Genomic DNA, 10,386 nt, shown 5'->3' with positions numbered 1-10,386 from the left:
TTCCACTAAAGCGATGATCAAACATATTTGCCAAAAAATGAGCTGGGGTCATAACAAAATAACTGACAGTAGACGTTATTGCAATAGCTAACTTGAAATGCGAATTTATAAATAATAAATAGTCTGGGGTTCCCCAGGCAATATTTATCTATTATTCTTATCTATTATTTAGTAGAATAATAGATCAAACACTTCCAATAATTATTAATGTTATGTTTAAGAAAATATGATTTAATAGCTATTTGTATAACAAGGGAGGAAAGCGCCACTTTTCCTCCCGAGAATGAAGTTTACTGCCCGACGAGTAGCGGAGTGCAGTAATAATTCAAGGGTGGAAAAGGCACTTTACTCCCATGTTATACATATGGTTTTTCCATCTTCCTCAAATAACAAGTTATTTTTTCATTTTTACTTAATTTATTTATGTAACTAACCAACAAAATTTATTAGAACTAAAACTGACAAGTAGGTACAATATAACTGTCAACTGTCAAATTATTAATGTAAACATTGTTAAATCAGAATAACAATTTACTGTTTTTTACCACTCTGCAAAATACAGACTGTTTTTAAATAAATGTTAAAATGTATAGATACTTACGTAATAGAAAATAGATATTGTACAGGGCGTCAATAAGATATTTCATGAATGAAATATCATGACGTCACTTTTACTTTTCCTCTCTAGGGAGGAAAAATATTTTCCTGCCTAGGGAGGAAAAGTACAACTTTGCTCCCTACAATCAGGTCCGGAAAAGTATACTTTCGGTAGAGGTAGGTGGAAAACAATGTTTTCTTCTAAGTTTTATTTGTTTAAAATATTAAATTTAAAAACAAAAAAAAATGTTTAAAGCAAAAAAAAAAGTTTAAAACAAAAAAAACATTTAAACAAGTTTTATTTGTTTAAAACATACAATATAAAAACAAAAAAAATGTTTAAACCAGAAAAAAAAGTTTAAAACAAAAAAAAAGTTTAAAACAAAAAAAAATGTGTTTTGTTTCAAATTAAAAAACGTTTTTTTGCAACCCTGAAATTTGTTATAAGCTATAGTTAAATAATGATATTTCTTTGTTCGAGTTTAAAATTATTAAAATAACGTCCTGTTAGAGGTAAAACACTAAGTGCACTTTTTTGAGATTTAGACATTTTCATCTATACAGTAGCACAGTGGTTCCAAATGCTGAAAACGTGGTCATGAGGCGAAAAAAGGAGTCCCTATTTAGGGATTTTCATGTTTACAGTTGTTTTCTCATACTATCGTAGAGTCCTAATACGCAGGTATGGGGAAGATACTGGATGTGTTCTGGTTCACAAATCAGGAACAAGTGGGCAATGTCCGGGGTTATTTTGGCCGGCAGAGAAAGTGAAAAAGAACGCGTATATTGAAAACGCTGTAGAACGTTTTGTAGTTTATCACCGTTTTATCGTCGTAAAGCAGATTCCTCTTTTTTAAGTATGTAGTAATGTAGGATGTAACTTAAATCAACATTTATTAAAAATAAATGCCTTAAATTTGTTAATGCATAAATATACTTGAAATAATTAAAATTTTGTAAAGATGCATTCAAAAAGTACAAAATTCTGCATAATTCTGCGACTAATGTTTATTAATCTTAAAATATATAGTAAGAAGATACAGAATCACTTTGGTTTAGCTGCCTATAACTGCCTGTGCATTGCTGGCAGCTGTTTGAATACAAAAGTGGGAAATGACGCATATTACATGATTCTGGCGATTGTTGAGTATGTATGGGCAGTTGTACATAAGTAATAGGTTCTGAATATTATACTTCATAAAGAAAATGTATTGGTAATCAGCAGTTTCAAAAGTCCTATATAATATAAAATTTTAAACAAAAATGCGGCTAAAATAAAATTTTCGAATTTCTTTAGTCCATTGCTATAGTAATTGCTAGTCCATTAGTAATTGCTGAGATAACTTATGGCACAATTCATTAAGCGCATTATTTGAATTTCGGTTTCAAGGTAAAACTCATTAAAACACTTTATTATTGTACTTAGTTCTTTACAATCTGGAGCGCGGAATCGGTACTTAGTGATCTTTCAAACAATACACTTGAGTCCAGGGTTCTTTACCCGTGTGTCATCATTTAAAGCAGGGGTCGCAACCTTTTTCGGATGGCGGGCCATGTTCAAAATAACATTTTTTATGCGTGCCGCATATTCAAATGTAGCTTAAATAGTCTTCTTCTTCAGTCTGTTTGCATCCATCCTTGGACAAAGGTCTCCCCATGAGTTCTTCACTTCTCTCTGTTTTGTGCTATTTAGTGCCAGTATCTACCATTTTTGCTTTGACGTCGTCTACATCGTTTTTGTGGTTTTGCTTTAGTATGACCGGGTTCGTGTGGCCTCCAATGTATAATGTTTCGCGTCCACATTTCATTGCTTTGTCATGGCTAGTTCCATTTTATTTTTCGCAATTTTTCCAATTACATCTTCCAACTTCGTCCTGCGTCACACGTCCTTATTTTCGTTTATGTCATTTCAGCTTAGTCCTAACATAGCTTGTTCGATGGACCTCTGTGTTGATCTTAATCTATATTCATCTTTCATCTATTTTAAGGCATTTATAACGTCCTCGTTAGTAATTTTGGTAGTTCAGATTTTACATTTAATATTTCCATACCGCGGTTTTCTCGTTTTTCTATGTTTTTTTTTATTTAAATTTTCGTGTCTCGACAACTATGGTCATTGACACGGAAACAAAAACAGTTACAATAATTGGTTACAATAATTGGTTACAATATTTGGTTAAGCTACAAGTTTTGGTACTTTTACAAAATTTATAAATATTTTATATTAAATTATACAATTTAGAGTCTCTCAGAAAAGTAATCAGAGAGTTCATTGAACCAGGTGAACTAAGTATATCACTAAGGGTACCACTAATGTTATGCCGTCGTCGGGTGGAGCTGAAAGTACTGCATTCAAGTAGGATATGTTGTATGGAAAGCCGCGTGTTGTTGTAACGTTCACAGACTGGTGGATTTCCAGAACTCATGAGGTAACCGTGCATGAGACGAGTGTGACCTATTCTTATTCGTCTGATTATGGCTTTGTCTCTTCTTTTTTGTATGGAAATTTGCGATGGTCGAATTATAGGTTGTATTTGATGTACAATGCGACAAGCGAGTACTGGCGGCTGACCTTCTCGTATTCTGCATTTGTCGCCGTGTATTTTCGCTCAAGGTCACGCGCCACCTCTGGCTTGTCGGATAGTAATTTTGATGTGCTTCTACTCCATTGATCTTGCCAATTTTCCAAAACTGCTTGCTTGAAGAGATATTTTAGGTCCTGATGGAGCTGTATCCTTTCGACTGGATTATTAGGGCAATTAGCTTTTTTCGCTGCTTGGTCCGCTTTCTCGTTACCAGTAACACCTACGTGCGAAGGAACCCAGATTATGGAGACTGCGGTGCCCGAAGTTAACAGCTGATGACAGTGAGTGTGTACCTTATTGACTATTGGGTGTTGTGATCTTAAGGATTTTAGTGAGTGAATCGATGACAGTGAGTCGGTGCATATGGCTATACGTTTGCTGCTTTTTGGTGTGACTTCTAGAGCTTTATTTATTCCATATAATTCCGCTGTATGTATACTGCAGATTGTAGGGAGGCGGAATGACGCTATTGTTTCATTTGTAGTAGTTACTGCACAGCTTGTACCATGTTCATCTTTACTAGCGTCTGTGTATAAGATTGTATCAAACTTTTCCTTGTCGATCATTTTATGGAACTCTTGTCTAATCATAAGGCTGGTTGTTTCCTTTTTGTCGTATCTACATAGACTAGTGTTAAAACTAGGCTGCTTTCTGGTCCAAGGCGGGGTATAATTTGCGGTCAATTGGGTACACAGACCTAGGTTTTTCTGTTGGATCTATTACTGTGTGTCTGGCAACAAGATTGGCAGCTCGATTTGAGGAGTTGGCAGAGACCTTTGCAAAATAATTCAGAAGGAGTCTTTGTCTCCTATCGGTCAGTGGAGGTTCATAGGCTTCGACATGAATGCTTTCAGATGGGCTAGATCTAAAAGCACCAAGACAAATACGAAGAGATGTGTTCTGAACGACGTTAAGAGAATTTAAGAGAGACTTGCATGCAGACATATAGATTATGCTACCGTAATCAAGTTTGGACCTAATTAGAGCTTGGTAAATTCTGAGTAATACTTCCTCTTCAGATCTCCAGTGATAGTGAGCAAGGGATTTAATTATGTTTATTCTTTTTAAACAATTAGCTTTAGTGGTTTGTATATGATTCCTCCAAGACAGTCTTTTATCAAATTGCATACCCAAGATTTTATGGTTATCTACTACACGAAGCGAAGTTCCATGTAGTTGTAAATTAGGTTGGGGAGACCTGTATTTTTTACTAAATTGGATTACTACAGATTTAGGTGGTGAAAATTTGAATCCTGTACTTTCTGACCAATTGGTGATAGACTCTAGGGTGTTTTGGAGTAACGCACATGTACTGGATGTGGTCCTACCTTGACAAAATAGAATGATATCATCAGCGTAAATAGCGTGTTGAACTGGTGCTTTTATCATAGAGCTTATGTCATGAATACAGATTAAGAATAGTGTGGTGCTAAGTATACAACCTTGAGGTAGTCCATTCTCTACAGCTTGTGGTGCAGACATTTTACCATTTATGGACACTTGAAACGTTCTATCCGTTAAAAAGTGATTAATAAATGTTGTTATATTACCTTCTAATTTGAGGTCACTAATAGTTTTGCAAGAATTAATGATTTTGAAGTGGTATCGAAAGCACTCTCTATGTCTAGAGCAACGGCAATTAACTCATTCTTGTTTTGCATGGCGTACGCAATTTCAGACTGAAGTGAAACCAAATTGTCCATAGTGCATCTATTTGATCTAAATCCTGACTGAAATGGATTTAGTAACTTATGTCGTTCTAAAGGCTGTATGACACTATGCATTTTCTTGTATCATTTCTAATATCGTTTCTGATATCAGAAGTTGTATACATTTTCTTGTATCGTTTCTTGTACGTACATTTGTGCCCTGTATGACACTATGCAAGTTCTTGTACCGAAAATTGTATGAAATTCGGCACGTGATTGGTCGAAATTTTGTTTGTCACCCTGTGTCGCGTTACATTGGTATGGTAGTACTGCGTCTACAGCTGATTTTAAGGATTTTATAAAATTTATAAACTTTTAAAAACATAACATTTTAATATTTTAATGTTAACCAGAATTTTTACGTTGACTGTTGATTATTTGTGTTTTTTATTTTGTTTTGATATTTGTGCTAAAATATTTGCATTAGAATTATCTTCAGTTTGATCCAAATTAGGAACTATTATATTTTCCTCTATTAAAAAATTATGCAACATGAAACCCAAAGTTATAGTTTGAACTTTACTAGGAGCTAAATATATGGTTATTAGTAGAACATTAGTCCTTACCAAACGGTATATTAAGTATCAATAAAAGATTTATAAATAATAGCTACAAAAACACAAATAAATTCATCAAGACATAAATCATATGATCTCATTTCCAGCCGCCATTATGACATTTAAATGTTTTACCAGCAGGTTTTACGTTTTTGCTCTTTGCGCAGAAATTGGCGCAGTTCTTGTACAAGAATCTGTGCCTGACACAAATTCTTGTATCGTTTCTGATATCGTTTCTTGTATCTGTGTATGACACTATGCATTTTTTTGACATATAAGAAACGATACAAGAAAATGCATAGTGTCATACACAGCCTTAAGTACCAGTTTAGACGATTATTATCATTTTTTCTAAGACTTTACATAATGAACAAGTTAAAGAAATGGGTCGAAATGAACTGGGTAATGCTGACATGCAGTCGTTCTTTTTAATTGGAATCATAATGGATGTTCTCCATAGCCTGGGAAACAGTTGATCTGTCCATAAAATATTGTACAGATCTAATAATTTTCTTAATGTATCTGAATGTAGTTTTTTAATAAATATTGAGGGAATATCATCTGGTCCGGCAGCAGATTTTTTTAGAGAGCTAACAACATCATAGAGTCCGTCCATAGAGTCCGTGAGGGTAAACGGTAGGTTAAGTGGACCAGGGTTAGATGAGGAGGACTGGGGAGGGTGCTGTTCGTCTCGTGTCAATAAATGGTTAATTCTGTTTTTGGATTTGTCTAAAAAATATTGTGCAAAGGTATCAGAGATTTTCTGGTCGTCTGTAATATTATTTTCGTGGATAAGAGCGGGTATTCTATACGTTGTGTTGCGTCCATTAATTTGTTTTATTTTGTTCCATACTTGAGTTGGAGATGTGTCAGCGGTTATAGTACTGGAGAATTTAATCCAAGATTCTCGTTTACTTTCTTTTATTACTCGTTTTGATTTGGCCTTTAGTCTCTTGAAATTAATTAAGTCCTCTTCTGATCGTGTTCTACGATATTTGTTTAAGGCGTTTTTGCTAGCTTTAACTGCTAGCTTGCAAGATAGGTTCCACCATGGTACAGATTTTTGGGATGGATTAATGGTGCACTTTACTATGTGTTCCTCTGCTGCTTGCAGTATGCATCTATTAAATTCTTCAACATCCGTATCAGCATTGTTTTGATAAACAATTTCGTTAACTCGATCCTTAACAGATGCGCTGAAAAGCTCCCAATTAGCTTTTGAGATATTCCATTTGCTCTTAACATAAGACGGTTTAGCTTCATTATTAGTGATAAAGATAGGGAAGTGATTGCTGTCATAGAGACTGTCAAGCGTGTACCAGGTAAGAAGAGGAGCTGTTTTAGGATCACTAATGCTCAGGTCAGTTGAAGAGAAGGAGCCAGACTGTATATGAAAATACGTGATCATCATGATTAATGATAATATCCTCAATAATCTTACCCCTACCAAACGTATTTTTAGATCCCCACATGATACTATGAGCGTTAAAATCTCCAACAAGGATAAATGGAGCTGGAAGTTGGTTAATGAGATTTAAAAGTTCAGCACTGGCAAGATTATAGTTAGGGAGAATGTAAACATTGCATATGACAATTTTGTTAGGGCACCATGCAGTTACTGCTACAGCTTCTAGCGTTGTGTTTAACAAAAATTCTTGGTGAAAAACATCATTTGAAATAAAAATGGAGGATCCACCGCTGGCCCTTAAATGCGTTGTCCTAATAAAATTATAGCTAGAATAGTTTTTAAGATACGGATTGTGTGTTGTGTTAAAGTTAGTCTCTTGTAAGCAGAGAAAGTCAGGAACGTGATCTGAGATTAATTGTTGTAAGCGTTCAAGACGGGGAAAAACCCGTCACAATTCCACTGAATTAATGTGAATATAATTACAGATTATTGTAAGGACTTTTGAGACTGTTGAGATAATTGAGATACGTCTGAGTTGCTGTCTTCATCGCTTACGTCATGGGATATATCAATACTAGATACACTTTCGGCATCATCAGGTTCCAGTTGGAGTTTAATTTTTTTATTTATGCGTGTTATACGATATCTAATTGCCCGTTCTTGGAGAGATGGGTACAGAAATTGTAAGTTTAAGATCAAAGATTTAATATCGCTCGTGAATTTCAGTGCTTCAGTGTAAGGATCGTTATTTCCAAAGGTGTTTTCCAGGAAAGCTATCAGATTATCTTGAGGAAGTATGAATGCTTCTGGTGTTTTATTGTAGGCCTCTTTTATATCCTCTTTAGTTTGTTCAGTCAGTCCGGTTTCTGTTGGTAGGTTTGTCCTTTGTTTCTTTTTTGCTTAATGGTTTTATCCTGCTGTATGTGGCTGGCAGGTGAAACGGGTGGAGGCATGCTAACAGTGTCATCTAGGGAACTGTTTTCATTCGTGGCCGTTGATACTTCTGAGCGACCTCGTTTAAGAGCTGGTTTTAGTGCGGTAGTTGTGTCCTGTTGTGAAGTATCTGTAATAGGGGTCACGCTGGAGGTGTCTGTCGGCTGTGTGTTATCTAGTAAAAGGGTTGTGTTCGTGGATAATTCGGGATTTGAATTAGGAGTTTGAGTTACATTAACAGTTGGAGGATTAGGGCATTTAGAAGCAATGTGTCCTGGTTGTTTACAGATAAAACACTCCATTTTATCTGTAGATAAAAAGATTCTGTTGTCAGTACCTTCAAAAGGTATTACTATTGACGTTTGTAATTCAAAATTATCTGTATTGGAAAAAACATATACTTGGCGTCTAAAGCTAAGGATGTGAGAGTACTCATCACCTGGGATACCAGCTCTTAAAAAGGAAATCGGGGAGGCTAACTCAAGCCCAAGATTTTTAATTGCACTTTCTACTAAATCGTGCGGAACGGTTGGGGAAATATTTGATATGACAATTCTTTTCGTGGGGGAAACCAGTCTGCGAATATTTAGGGTAATGTTCCCTATCTGAATATTTGGATGCGATGTTAATAACTGTTCGACTAGATTGGAATTGGTAAGATAAATGCATATCCTATTATGGGATATTCTAGAAGCAAAAGAAATTTGTTTGGGACCAATAATGTCGCCTATAGCTCTAACATAGTCATGTAATTTAAGGTTTTGATCAGCATGTAATACTACCGCTTGGGTGTGCTTTGGAAACGAAGGTTTAACTATGGACGTAACTATGGATGCATACGAAGTTGTTTGCCTAGATGTTGCATTATCTGTAGTTTGAGACATATTTGAAGATGAACTGTTTTGCACGTTACTGCCCATGTAGTCAGAAGCAGAAACAATATTATGAAATATAATTAATTATTTGTTTAGTTTAGAGTATTCTTGATATTTAAACATTTTGCCGGCACCTCAGGTATATAGCCGGCTAGATCACTTTTCGATGTTTATGCTAGTCCATTAATATTATTGATGTTTCTAATTAATGTAAAAAGCAAAAAACTGGATCTAATTATAGTTCCGAATAAACTAAACAAATCTAATTTAAAATGTTCAAATACGTACGTTATAATTTTTGTTATCACTCACACTGGTAAACTCGTATTTCACCGCTATTTTTAAACACAGCAGCGATCGTCGGTGTTTATTCGTTGAGGTACTACAATCGACCGTTTTTCTATGTTGATCGAGTATAATTCTGTATAAATAGTAATATTCAATAATATTTATTAAATTATTTTTGTCATTTATAGTGATTCCATTTATATCTGTTATCAGGTGTATTTGTTGTCGGTCTTTCCTATTTAGAGTTTTTAACACTTTCATACTCTTGATTTTCCCTATAATATTTTCGATTTGTTCGGTATTTTAGTCCCTGATGTCTTGTCTTATTCTTTTTTTTTATTGCCTTATTAAATTCCTCATATTTTAGTGAATTTCGGTCCATGCAACTGTTGTCCTTAAGCGTCTGTTGTCTTTCTGTCTTTAATTTATTATTTTTCATAAGTTTGTTGATTTTTCCTAAAATTACATTAGTGCATTGACGGGCCGCGCAAAAAGTTGCAAAGGGCCGCATGTTGCCGACCCCTGATTTAAAGCATACGCAATAAGTCGGAAATTTACTAAACGCAACAGCAAATGACAGTAATTAAGTAGCTACTGCTCCAATCACGGGTTAGAATTTTACGTTAAAAAATAAATAAAATGTCAAATGTAAGTTCTGCTTTCAAATTTTGGTGCAGAATTACAGCTACATTTGAAGTGGCTTAATAAATTCTTTTACCCTAATAGCACACGACGTCCTTTGGACGTCCAAAATAGGTCCATTTTTGGTCCTAACGTCCATGGACTATAAACGGACGTCCTTTGGACGTCCCATGTTGGACGTCCTTCGGAAGGAATAAATATGGACGTCCGACGTTGGACGTCCTTCGGACGGAATAAATATGGACGTCCGACGTTGAACGTCCTTTGGACGTCCATACTGGACGAAATACGGACGTTTTATGAACGCTTATATTGGACACATTATACCAATTACGGGATCAAATAGCAAAATAATTCAATAAAATATTAACTTGCGTTAACTTTACGTTAATGAAATACAGTCAAACCTGTCACTAACGGCCACTAAAATGAAAGAACTATTGGCCGATATAGAAAAGTGGTCGTTATTGCCAGTTTTTGTAGCCTAGATATACAGTACAACCTGTGTTACTGGCCACCTGTAGTAACGGCCAGTTTAAAAATTCCCCAAACCAATTATATCTAGACTACAAAAACAGGCAATACCGGTCACCTTTCTATATCGGCCAATAGCTTTTTCATTTTTAGCGGCCGTTAATGACAGGTTTTACTGTAATTAGTGTGGGGAATTTTTAAACTGGCCGTTAGTACAGGTGGCCGGTGTTGGCAGGGGGCCGGTAACACAAGTTTTACTGTAGTTTAAATCGAAAAGATTAAATCTTAATTCAAAATTGTATATTAAATTATTACAAT

This window comes from Diabrotica virgifera, chromosome 2 (genome assembly GCF_917563875.1).
Source record: "Diabrotica virgifera virgifera chromosome 2, PGI_DIABVI_V3a".
NCBI lineage: Eukaryota > Metazoa > Arthropoda > Insecta > Coleoptera > Chrysomelidae > Diabrotica > Diabrotica virgifera.
Note: the sequence above shows the minus strand (reverse complement) of the source record.